Consider the following 14014-nt stretch of genomic DNA (forward strand, 5'->3'; position numbering starts at 1 on the left):
AATTGTAGAGGCACCTGTACATCCATGTTTGTTGCTGCTCCCTTCACAATAGCTAAGAAATGGAAACAATCCAAATGTCCCTTAACTGATTAATGGATAATGAGAATGTGGTAATTTACAAAATGGAGTTCAACTCAGCTGTAAGAAAAGATGAAATTATGAAATTTGCAGATAAATGGATGGGACTAGAGACTGTTATACAAGTGAAGTAACATAAACTCAGAAAAGCAAGTGATGTTTGTTCTCCCTCATTTGTGGATGGTAGCACCAATCCCTTATATATCCTGATGTAAGACCAGGAGCCAGGAAAATGGAAAGGAATCAGGGTGGTAAAGTGAAAGAAGGAGTCTGAGAGAGAGGAACAGTAGGAGATAGGTGTTCCCAAGGGGTAAATGGGTAAAATGGGGGGTTTAAGTGGGAAGAGAATAGAGAGGGTTATACATGGAACTGTGGAGGTAAAGGGGAAGAAGGCAATCAAGAGAAGGGGGACCACAGAAGGTACTATTGAGGGTGAAATGGGGAAATGTGGGAACTGTAACTGGGGAGGAAAGAAGGAGACTTAGACAGGGAGAGAGGAGAGATAAATAATGCTCAGCTAGTGTGAAAAACCAGACAGAAATGTATTAGTTCAAAAGTCTACTGAAAAATTACACATACAATATCTGAACATGAGTCCATAAGTATACTTTAAGGCTATATAGCAAGAAACAGAGCCAGACAGGAGAAACCTTCCTTCAGGTTGTTGGCTAAGGTAACAAAGAAACTCCCCAAATTATACAGGCTATTGCTATAGCCCTTGATAGCCTCCCAGGTCTTGAAGGTAATACCCTACTTCTGAAGACAGGGCATACTTCAGACAAAGGACTTGGAGCAATGGAGCTGGAACTGACATGGAAACCACCTTCCTGAAAACTAGTGCTGGTAGTTTTGGAGGACACTATGCAAGCTGCTAAGGGAGAGCATCAATCAATTGCCCAAATGCACCTTTAAGTCCTAGTAACCACAACAATGACCATCACAGGATACTACATTGGGGCAGTAGTGGCACTTTTTTAAAAATATATTTTATTATTTTTATTTTGTGTGTATGAGTATATCGCCTGCATGTGTGTGAGTGCACCCATGTTGTGCAATGCCCATGGAGGTCAGAAGTAACCCGAATCTTGCTCTGCAAGTGCAGCCAGTGCTCTAAACCACTGAATCATGTCTCCAGTCCCAGTAGAGGTACTTTTGTCTTGGGGGTAATCAACAGTTACCTAATTGAATTTTAAGCCCACTATGTGGGAGGGAACTCCTGTGTGGTACTTTAAACATAGCCAAATATACATGGCTGGAGAGGTCATAGATCTTAAAGAAAATTCCAAAGCTGTCACATCCCTAGATCAATGTAATTTCTTACTATATGCTAAATATGGATCCTTATATTTACAAACAAGTTTGCCTATCACCACTCATTAAAGAAGCTTCTTTTCCAAAAGATGGAAAGTATTACAGAGTTCTACAACTGGTCACATGGAGAGATTGAGGGCCTGTGAAACGCCCAACCCTAAGTGACACATCTACAATGGAACCTCTATACCTAAGACTCATGGAACACAGTGGAATAAGGAGTAGAGAGAATACTAGTGCATCTCTCAACTCTCATCAACAAAGCTCCTTCACGCAACACAGGGCAATGAAGACAAAAGGTCACAAATGACCAAAACGTAGAGACTGAGTCTGCAGAGTGTGGGTCCTTGCACAGGACTCCCATATTAAACTCCACCCACCTGGGGCTCCAAGACCATTGGAGAAGAGGGGATAGAAAGCTTGTAAGAGTCAGGGGAGGAGGTGCATGATCGTGTGGAAATAGAATCTTACAGCCTCCTGGGACCTCTTTCACATGTATCTACAGCAATGGATCAGCATGCACAAGATCAATGTAAACTCAATCAGTCAAAAACCCATAAAACTGGAGAAATGGGCAGCAGGCCCCAATCTTAGTCAAAGAATTATTGACAGATAATCACTGCTGTGTGAGGGAGAGCTGATCTTCTTTAAGGGAGTGACTAGATAGGTTGACTAGACCCCAGTGGATGAACTTGCATTGGGGGAAGTCTGAGTATACTAACTTGATTTGATAAGCCTTAACCTAAATGACAGAATATTTGAAATGTGATGGGGGCCTATGGGAGGGTTCAGAAGGGAGAGGAGGTATAAAGATGATTAAGATATTTTACATGAAATACACAAGTCAATTAAAAATTAAACAAATAAAAATGAAAACAGTTGGTATTTTAATAATATAATTACATGTGAAACTAACCTATATTCCATCCAAGTTTAATACTTGGGTGTATTTAGTATTGAGATTTCATGAAAACCTTAAAGGAATTTTCCAGAATTATATATAAAACTAATCACTTGAAATAATAATTTTGAGAATTTAGTATATAATCCACTGGGTATGTAGAGAAGCAGCAATAGCTAGTTGCATACACTGTATTTTGAGTTTCACTTTTTTCTTCTGTGTATTTTTTCAGGTTAGAGACTGCAATTTAATTATTGTTTATCCATTTCTTACGATCTAGAGCTCCCGTTTGTACAGAAGTCCAATATTTATAATTTTCTCCCACAGGGAAAGGGAATAATTTCTCCTCGGAAGGACAGAGACCAGGACATGGAAATTCAGAGAAGAAATAGGTAACTTCTTCCAGAAAAGAGGAAGAAGGGGCATGGGGACCAACTTGATGTCCTGACTACTCCAGGATAAAATCCAGAAAAAGACTGGTGAACACTGGGAGCTAAGAAGCTTCGAGGGTTGTCCCAGCTCCCTGTTTGTAATCCTAAGAGACAAAATACTGGATAATGACAATCCAGTGTAGCACACAGGATAGATTAGCAGCAGGGTGTAAGCCAAGGAAGGTGGTGTCAAGGCAGGCCTCACACTTCCTTGACGGCTGCACAGCAGATTCTATGTCCAAGTATTCCTTCATGATCACAGTAGGTTACGTGGAAGGTCACAGTTAGGAGTTCAAAGTGAGGGGCTGGAGAGATGGCTCCTGGGATGAGTGCCTACTACTCTTGTAGAGGACTCAGTTGGGTTCCTAGCACCCATACTAGGCGGCTCATAACAGCCAATAACTCCAGCTCCAGGATACCTGAAGCCCTTTTCTATACTCTGAAGGCACACACACATATCCACACAGATTTACACATTTACTCATGATTTAAAATGAGAAGCCATTTGGGTGACTCTGTAGAGCAGGTACCTCAAAGGAGACAGCCAGGCTCTGAAGATAAATGTCTGCAGGTGTTTAAGCAGGTGTTTAAGAGGCACATACAAGTCCTGTGAGCTGTCCTGGACATCAATGCTGTCCCTGCAGTCACTGCCAATAACTTCACCAGACGGTCTCCTGCTGACAAGTCTCTTTAGAACAAGGAAGTGTGCTGCTGAGTCTCCTGATTGGCCCTGAAGTCCAGAACTACACATCTGCTCTTCTTCAGCTCCAGCTGCCATCTGAGCTCATCTGTCACCTGGAAGAGATTCTACTGCACACCATAACCATCATCCCCATCTACACAGTACTTGGGTTCCACCAGGAAGTTGTGGCTGTTAAAATAAGGTGCAAGGCTTTCCAGTGGAGAGGAGGTATGTACTTAGCATTAAAGTTCTTGATTTTGGTAGGTGAGGCCTAGTCCATCAGCTTTTGGGCAAAGCCAAAGTGCAGGTGTGAGTGTTTCACAGCCAGTGAGTTAGTATGTATACCAGGGACATCGTCAGGGTACTCTTCTGTTTTGGCAGGGACATAGTCTCCAGTCTTCCTGACCTGTCTTTTCTCTTCCTTCTGAGGCCAAGAAAGGCCGTGGGAGAGATGACATTTCATCTGGTAGTTCTCAAGCAGGCAAAGGAGGTTGCATTGTTGCATGTTCATTAGGTCATCTGATAGAGTATGAAAGATGTTCATATTGGCAGATGTTCATATTGGCTTGTCAGAATGAGGAGAATCAGAGAGGGTGCCACAGAGCACAAGCAACAGTGACACTGCTTAAAAACAACTAGGAGATCCAAACAAGGTGCATAAAAGAGGAAGATTGCCCACCATCTTACATTTCTTTTTAACAATGGTATGCAGAACTTCGTCCATCTTCACATAGGTTGGGTCCAAGTCTTGTCCGAAATGATTGATGATAATGTGATCCTTCTCCAAGAGGATGACCTGGTCCACCTGTTAGCTCTCATGCAGATGTGGGAGCACTTAAGATGTCTTGAGCTACCTTATGTAGGTCCAACTGCCTGGATGTCCTTGTTCTCCCAGAGGCACCAATGCCTACAGGGCTGAGGCAAGTTTCACTTTTCTATGGAATATGTCCATTGAAGACACTGTGGACATATAACAAGCTGTCTGTTCTCTATGATTGATTTTTTTTCCTTCTTGTCTTCTGAGCTCTTATATCAATGTTTAGCACTATCATCAACGCCTCTTCCAATAGGTTGATACAATTTAGCATTTGTAGATTATATAGGCAAGTTATTGATAAAATTTGAGAAAGCAAGGATAATTAATTTTAGCATTATGCAACTGGTAGAAACTTTGGGTCTCACGTGTTTCCTTTTAAAGCAAAGTGCCAAAAAGTTTTGCTTTTCAACAAGCATTGGCATTTCTTCCAACAATAACCCAAACATTCTAAACCTTGCCACCTAACTGGTGTTTTTCCTGGAAATCTTTTTTTTTTTTTGCATAAAGAAATAGCATAGAAGGACCTTAGATTTTGCACATGATTTAGTAGCAACATATTTTGTCACTTATCATGTTACTTTTAATGTGTTGTTTCAGTGCTAATATTTTTAAGGTGTTAGCAGTAAAAGTTTGCTCATTTATAGGTTTTGAAATTATATATAGATTATTTTATCTCTTCAGGAACTAAAAGTGGAGATATTAGATACTGTTTATGTTTTACAAATAAGAAAATGTCTAATTTAAAAGAACGTGCTGTGACACTGCGGCATGATAATACACATTACTGCATCTGATTTATGGGAACTCAGAAATCCATGTACATCAATATTAAAATGAAATGAGGATCATCAAGGTGGCTGAGCAGGTAAAGGCACCTGCCACCAAGCCTGATGACCTGACTTCTATTTCTGAGCCCCATGTACAGAAGGAGAGTACTGACTGCAGTAAGTTGTCCTCTGACTTTCACATGTGCACTATAGTATGTAACATATATGCTCCCACACACAGAATAAACACATATAATAAAAAACTGTTAAAAGGAAAATGATTATTCTATAGTGGCTGCCTTTAAAATATATTTTGTAATATAAAAAGCTTGGACGTATTTAAAAGTATGAGTTAGAAGACAAATAAATTGGGAATTCAGAAATCCTTAAACAACATTTTAAATTACTCAACATTTAGACTCAATTTTTCTTCTCCCAGACTGCCCCAAAGTCTCGATTCCAATTTCATGTCTTATTATTATTAGCATTTTTAATTTAATTTTAATCCAATGAGTCAAATTAATGCTGCTTTTATGTGTTTGGGTGTGTGGTCATTCAGTGGACCATAGGCAAAGTGCCTAGGACCACACTCCTGAAGAAAACTGACTCTCCCTCCCAGAGAAGCTATCAACTGCCAGTAGTTCCTCAGATATGGGGGTAATCACCCTTCTCCATCCTTGATGGAATGTTCACTGTCTTCATTTTGTGCAGGCAGCCACAGCTGTTCTGAATTCATGGGTGCAGTGGTCCCATCGTGTTCAGAAGACACTATTTTGCAATAGTGTCTCACAGTCCTCCTCCATCTCTGGCTCTTAAAATATTTCTTTGTCCTCTTCTACCATTTTCCCTGAGTCCTGTAGGAAGGGGTGTGATATAGATGTCCCATTCAGGGCTGAGCATTCCACAGTTATTTATTCTCTGCACTTCGACCAGCACAATCTTACTTTTCTTAGCATTTAAGGAAGTATCAGTCAAGTGAGTCATATACAATGTTTTATGTTGCCTTCATTTACTAATGGAAAGTCATATTAGATATCATTAAACTTTCACTGTGACCAGTAGCAGAAAGGCCAGGTGGAGGACAGAAATGAAGAATACCCAAGTCAAGATCTTAGATATAATCCTGCTGTGTATTTATTATAGTTTTTTTAAAGATAATTAAGAGGAAATAAAGGACAGCAATGATAGAAAATGGCAATCATAAAATGAAAAATTAAATAACAAAAGCTATTATAGTTCAAACACTTTGTATGTTCCTGGTATAGTATTTCATAAAAGGGAAACATAAATACTTAAATTCTCACTCAGTCCTAGTAAAACCGAGGCTTTACGTGATCTTATTTGTTTTTTTAATAAAGTGTCCCGCTATGCATCCTGGGCTGGCCTGAAACTCAGGACCCTTCTGCCTCCATCTGTTGAGTCCCAGGATTATAAAGACTATGGAACACCAAGCTTGACTGAATGCTTATTTTACACATGATGATAAAACGAAACTTCTTGGAGAGTTAGTAACTTGTTTAGACTCATGTTATTGAGTTTAAACAAATTAATTCCAAAAATCCCTGATCTTTCCATTTTTCACACCCACTATGTTTCCACTACACAGTAGGGGACAGAGAGGAGGAGGAATTGGAAGGAAGAAAGACAGATAAAAGCTTGAACAAAAATCACAGATGCAGTACTCACCAGTTGCATATGTATGATTGTATTACCCACAGCATAGTTCCATTAATTTGTAACAAACTAGGAAACAGATTCAGAAATTAAGAACTAGGTCTTAAGTGAAACTGCTGTGAAAGGTGGAGGTGCTGTTTTCACTCCTGGAGATTTTCCTACTAAATTGAGACACACAGGCCCCTTATTCAAACCACTGAGTAGCAGTGTGGCTTGATTAAAGTGTCTCAGAGCAATAGGCACTCCCTGAATTGTCTATCTCATCATCTATCATACCTTGGAATCCAGACTGTGTTTTCTCCATCTTGGATAAAATTATTATTTTCCCAACAAGAACAAATACGAGCCTCAGGTGAATTCTATGCTTGTGTGTCTTAGTAACTTATTCTTACAATATTGAACTGGATTTAGTGACTTAATACATACTTCCCATAAAACATCATATTTCTGCAGAGCAAATTAAATAAAATACAGTCACTGTGCTTTAAAGTAATAATCACAAGAGCTTGCATTTAGAAGGCATTGTATGGAACACATTGGTCTTTTTTGGAGGGGTGGGTCTATTTGAGACCTGGTCTCCCTCTAGCCCCAGCTGTGCTGGCACTCACTATGTAGACCATTGTTTTAATTTATCTAATCAATCTTTATGTTATTAGGTATTTCAAATAAGAAATTTGACATTAAAAAATTAAAGAAAAAAGTTCTTTAAAAGGAATGGTTGAGGTCCAACCCAGGCCACCGACCTCAAAGATGTATGATTTTTTGTTCGTTTGTTTGGTCTTTTTGAGACAGGGTCTCCCTGTAGTCACAGCTGGTCTGGAACTTGCTATGGAGACCAGGCTAGCCTCTACCTCACCGAGATCTGCCCACCTCTGCCTCCCAAGTATGGGGATTAAAGTCCACGGTGTTTCTGAGCTATCTAGGCAAAGCTGGAGTGTGTACCCAGTGCCCTCACAGGAGAAACCCATGTAGGTGTTACAGCTGGGTGCGGTGGGTACTGTTCATGTCCTGTTTGACAGGAATAGCCTCACCAGTTTCTTTCTAGTTTCTATAGTCCCCCTGAGAAAATCTGTTCCCAAAGCAGATGGAAACAATTGCTAAGTGAGAAAGCCCTCGATCATTTCCTACCCACTAGTTCCTCTCCTCTCCTCCTTCCAGTGACAGTTGGCACAGAGAGAAGCTCATTAAAATAATAACCACGCTTTTTCATGAAGGCAAGAGCAAATTAGGGACTATGTTATATGAACATTTCCTAACGTATCATCCCATTTGGAAGGCTAACTAAATGATCTCACATACATCATGGAAATAATAAAGAGAACATGCTGTCTCCCCAAGTCTTCAAGAACTATTAGAGAGAGTGATTATGCTTTCAGAAGAGTTGTCTTAGAAGAGAATGACAAAACATGTTTGCATGTCGTTAATAATCCTGTGGATGACGTGCTTGTCAGTGTGCTATGCTGAAGCATTGGAGGGGACAGAAGAAATTTCCAGGAGCGAACATGTAGGTTTTGCATTTGTGATTGTGTTTATAGGCCTGAGGGACAAAAAGACCTGGGCTCACCCTTAGTTGAAATAGATGAGGTCACACTCCAGGATCTGGGTAATAATGTAACACCAGATCCTAGAGAGCTGGTATTTGATCAGAGGCTCAAGTGACTCTAAGAACACTTAGAGTCTGTGAACATTTCCTGTTAAATGTGCATGATTGTCTTTGGAAGTTTCAACATGGCATATATTTTATGAATAATTCTGTAAAAGTAACTTTGTATACACTACCAACCATAATGAGTATGAGAAAATTAAGACCCACATGTCAATATTGTCTTGTGCTTAGCACACTATTCTAGAACTAAAGAGGAGAATTCACCTCACATTTCCCTAAACCTCATTTATATTTACATAAAAATACTTTATTGTGCTGGAGTATTATTGCATATTTCACCTTGTTCCGGATTTTCTTTTCCCTGCCCTGACACAGGACAAACAGACGTATGCACACTGGATCATTTATGAAGCAGTCTTTTTTTGTGTGTGTGTATGTATGCACACACTCACACATGTGCCCTTGTGATTTGTTTGAGACAGGATCTCACTATGTAGCCCCTGCTGTCCTAGAATTCACTATGTAGGGCATCCCAGGCTGACTTTGATCTCTCAGAAATCCACCTGCCTCTGCCTCTTGAGTGTTGGGATTAAAGCGTGTGCCACCGCACCTGGCATATGGAACAGTTTCATATTGTGGTTTTGAAAGAGATACATGAGACAGGAGACATAAATTTATTTGATTCCTTCCTGTTAGATGACAAATATTGCTTCATTTAGACCTTCTTTACCAGGAATTTAAATCCTTTCTCACTGTAAGCAAAATCCAAAAGCTTTAGTTTTTGCGAAGGTGCACTTTGTACCCTACAGATGCATTCAAATAATACTTTTAAAAGCCCCCCTTCCGCCTTCTGCTCACTGCCTTTTAACAATAAGGCAATGCAAGCATGTGCCATAGAAAGGGTCACTTTGAGCATATAGACCCAACAACATTTTATATTTTTTTTCTTGTATTCTTTTTTCCTTACATTAAGTTTGTAGAAATATTTGCATGACTTCTTTTACAACAAGGAATCAGAATGTCAGCTAGTAATTCTCAACATATTACTCATGTGTGAGATGCTTAGCAATATGATTTTCATGTTAGTAAGTTCCCGAAAAATAATGGAGCCTTTTTGGTTAGAATATTTGTAGCACAAAAGCTTCCAAGTTTTAGCTTAATGACTTAGATATTTTTCCTCTAAGGGATGCTTACAACTAGATTATTTACCCTAAGTTTCTCTACCAAGAAGCTTCAGGAGGGTAGAGCTACCTGAAGGAATTTGGTGAAAAGTAGTTCCCATACCATGCATGTTGAGCTGGGTCAATAGGGCATTCTGTAATACACAGTGATGGAAAGACCAAGGCAAATTGTTCTTAAATGTTCACTTTTTGCCAAATTAGAACCATGCTAAGGATAATCTGTTATTTTATTGGATTCCCCAATACCAGTCCTGAAAAGCAAATGGATTTGTCCATTTTACAGCAGGAAGTTGAGGTTTCCATCATTAGATACCTTCTCCAAGGAGTTATCAAAAAATAGCTGGAATTTAAATATTAATGCTAAAGTGGCATCCTGTGGAATCTAACTTCCATTTATTTGCACTGACTCTTGGCAATCACCTTCAAATATCCATCCATTGTGGATGTTAACTTATTTCTGACAGGACAATAGAGTTAGTGTTTGCAGGTTTATAGCTAGGTAAGATTGCTGATTACTTTCCTCTTCTGGAAGCATAAAGTAGTTCCAGCATTACTAAAGATATTCAGTAGGAATGAAGCTTCCAGGTCAGCACCAGCTTGACACCTCCATATCTATGACTCAAGTATATAGGGTCTTCAGCTTCATGGTCTTACCATCAAGTTCTGGAGGATAACTAAGAGCAATGCCCAGGAAATGGAAAAAATTTAGATGTCTGTCAGTTTATGAATGGATAATGGAAATGTAGGACATTTATGCAATGGAATATATAATCATCAGCAAGGAAAATGATGAAATTCTCAGACAATGTTCTTATAATCCAACTGTGCCATAGATCTTCTGTCTAAAGAATTAAATAGAGGTTGACTCTGTGATTACATGATTCAGTCTAAGATGGAAAAAGAAATTCTATAAGGAACCCAATTTTATAATATCATCAGACTTTTGATGACTGTCACTAAATTGTTTAATATGTAATCTGTTCCCTCTGGGTGTCTCAGGTCTTCTGTTGTTTTCTCTATTTGTTGTGCTGTCAAGTCAAAGTGAGAGAAGGCTGTAGTGTCAACAATGTTGAATTATAGATCATTTTTTCCTTAAAGCTATTTATCACATAATAACTGCTAATTTAAGCAGGAAGATGGTTATTGAAAGAGGTCACTGTCACTCCTCAATAATACTTCCTGATATAAACAGTAAAAAGATACACTAAAGATTCTTTAATAAAATATCTCAGCAATGATTTTTTTAAAAAGCAAGTGATTTGGAAAGTGGTTGATTATTTACATTAAAAATTATTCCACTTGCTAGGCAGACTGGATGAATTATGCTTAATCAGATAATGGACAACACTTATGCTCTAAGTTGCATTTTTCGTTTGTGCATTTGAGACAGGGTCTAACACTGTAGGACAGGGTGGAGTAATACTCACCATGCAGCCCAGGCTGACCTCAAATTCACAACAGTTCTCCTGCCTGCCTCAGGCTCCCAAATGACAGGAATACAAGTATGAGAAAACACACTGGATTGAGTTGGAATTTGTAATTTGACTGTATATCAGTTTAATTCAAACTATTCAATTCTTGAAAAGCTTCCCAGTAAACAGTTATAAACTATATTTTTATCCACTGATTTATAATATTATGCTCTAGGGTAGGGTAGTTTTAAATACCTTTTGAATTAATCAGTCTGTTCACTTTATTGATTTCTATATTAATTATTTCATATTTATATGTATGTAATAGAAGATAGATAGATAGATAGATAGATAGATAGATAGATAGATAGATAGACAGACAGATAGATGATAGACAAGCAAATGCATGGTCAGATACAATACTTAAATTATTATTTTTCTATCTTACCACTTTCTGGGGTCACCTTTCTTCTTCCAGAATTATACAGTTAGTAGTTCACTATGGAATAAAAACATACAATTTGACTTATTTTTAGTCTCTGATTCATTCATCAAAATGATCTGCATTAGACTCCCACTACGTGAAGGTTGGTTTCTCCCAAACATAACACTGAAAATACCACTCCATTTTTTCTGGACTTTGCTACTAATGCTGATGAGATTTCCATCTGTCTACTTGTTGTATTTCAGCTAATATCTTCTCTTTCTGGGTGCTGTAGAGTTTCTTGCTTGCTTTCCTATGCTACAGTTTTATCAGAATGTCATTAATTATGTCTTTTTAAAATTTTGCTGAAAACATGGAGAGCTTTTAAATTTTAAGATTCACAACTTTGCTCAGTTGTGAAAAAAATTTCGGTATCATTTCCCTTCCACTGTTTTTGTTTTGTTTCTCTGAGAAACTTTCAATGCGGGCTGCAAATATTCCTTGTATAATTTGTGTTTCATTTCCCACCCCTTTTCTCTCTGTGTTGAATTTTGAGTAATTGTCCAAGGGCAGTTCAATTCCTTAAAAAAAAAAAATCTATGTGGACACAAACATGACTCTATAGGCCTTTGTGTATGTGTGTGTGTGTGTAGAAATTTGGTGGGATGGGTAAGAAAAGAGGAGCAAAGATATAAGAAGGGATCTAAACACGATCAAAATATATTGTAGGGAATTCACAAAAATAAAAATATCTATAAATTCTGACAGCTTTATATTTTGTGTGTGTGTGTGTTCTTATACTTAAGAACTTGAAATCTTGTGCTTTTCCATTTAAATGTAATTACATTAAAATATCCTTAAAATTGAAGCTTAGAATCTCAAGCTTCTGAATAATAGATATCACATCTCATAACAATTGTTCGTAGCTTGCAGTGGCTTGTTCCCTTATTTACAGTATTTTTAAGTGGTTTCATCATCTGAGTATGTAGGTGCTTTCTTCCCTGGGGCATTTTATACTGCCTGAGATAATTTTCAAATTTCTTTTTCTTTTTCTCCTTTGACTTCATGAGATGTTCCAGTTTACTTATTCTCATTTCTCAGTTTCAATTATTCACCATTTTGTAGTGTAAAGGCAGGTCTCAAATTTACATTTGGATCACATATTAAGTAATGTTTTCCACAGAGAAAAGTAATTCTCATCTAAAGCTAGAGTGTGATGTCAGAGAGGAGCAGGGCTGGAGTGTATGAGGCCCTCCCTGGGCCCTCCCTACTTCCCAGGTCTGAGGTGGCACCTCCCACCTTGGCCTCCCTCCCCCACCTCCTTCTCCCACCTCACTCCTCATGCTGTCCACTGAGCCCCCACAGCCATGGGCTCCTGCTCCTACTGTGTACTGATGTTTCCTCTTCCTGTCTACACCATGCATGTTTCCTTTCCTTTAGAGAACTTGGAACAATTACTAAAAACAATCTATTTTGTTTTTCTGGAATCTTTTTTTTCTTTGTGTGGGTGTGGTTTCATGCCAGCCTGCTCTACTATTTTGCCACAATTAAGAATAAATTTTGTTATTCATTGCTATTTGAACACAGATTTTCTTCTGTACTTGGGTAGACACCAACCATAGTTTCATAAAGATTTGAAAGGCATATGAAAGGCATACATGGGCTGGAAGCTTTCCTTATGTTAAATAATAAGGAAAGAATAATACCATATATATGCAAAAGCAAGCCATTTGAGAGAAGATACAATATAGCATCTCAGTCACCTGCTTCACACCATTGTGCATGGTCATGTTATGGAAGTCAGTGGAAACCAAGTGCAAAGCTGTTCAAGAGTTGGACTTTTACCATGTCCAGCAGGGAAGGTGGTCATATTTAGGAGCTGGCTTCAAATAAGCATTGTAGACAGGATTATGCTAGGGAAGTCTGTGGTCAGTGTCAAGGGCAAAGTTGTTCCAGGAATGGGTCTTCTATGGTGGCTGCTAGGGAAGGCTGTCTGCTTGGGAGCTGGTGTGAGATGAGTGGGGTCATTGTGTTTTCACACAGGAAGAATACAAGAACCATATACACTCCAAGGGCCCAAGAATGCTCTTCCATGTGTTTGGTTGGGTGTAGATATCTGAATTGTGACCAGCACTTTGGTAATTCCATGCAGGTGGTTTAGGGTATCTTCAGTTACCTTGGAGAATCACTAGCAAACAATAGCGTCAAGGAACCGATAATGGGGCTCTGGCAGTGTAAATCAGTTGGTAGACTGCCTGCTTAACATGTGTGAGGCCCTATGTCTGATGCCCATAACCTTGGTGTGGTGGTACATAGCTGTAATCACTGCACTTGGAAGGTAGAGATATAAGGATTAGGAATTCAAGGTCATCCTCAGCTACAGGGAGTTGTAAACCAGCTTGGGCTACATGGGACTCTGTTAAAACAAAAAAGAAAAATAAGAAAGGGAGGGAGGGATTGAAGAAAATTATAGTGCAGAAAGGGAAGCTGTTAATAAGATTTACTGAATCCTCCCATGAGAAAACCGGGCTGGAGAGATGGCTCAGGGGTTAAGAACATTGACTGCTCTTGCAGAGAACCAGGCTTCAATTCCTAGTACCCATATGGTGTCTAACAACCATCTATAACTCCAGTTCCAGGGGATCTGATGTCCTCTTCTGACCTCTGTGGGCATTGTATGACATGGGTGCACTTACATACATGTAGACAGCACACTCAAACACATAAAAT

General features: G+C 38.9%; 1 pseudogene; it reads right to left on the reverse strand.

Moving 5' to 3' along the window:
• Positions 1–3202: 3202 nt before the first annotated feature.
• LOC115067038 lies at positions 3203–3947 on the reverse strand (annotated as a pseudogene).
• Between the last annotated feature and the right edge of the window lie 10067 nt (positions 3948–14014).

The sequence above is a fragment of the Nannospalax galili genome, unplaced genomic scaffold (assembly GCF_000622305.1).
Source record: "Nannospalax galili isolate Female #2095 unplaced genomic scaffold, S.galili_v1.0 scaffold264, whole genome shotgun sequence".
Taxonomy (NCBI): domain Eukaryota; kingdom Metazoa; phylum Chordata; class Mammalia; order Rodentia; family Spalacidae; genus Nannospalax; species Nannospalax galili.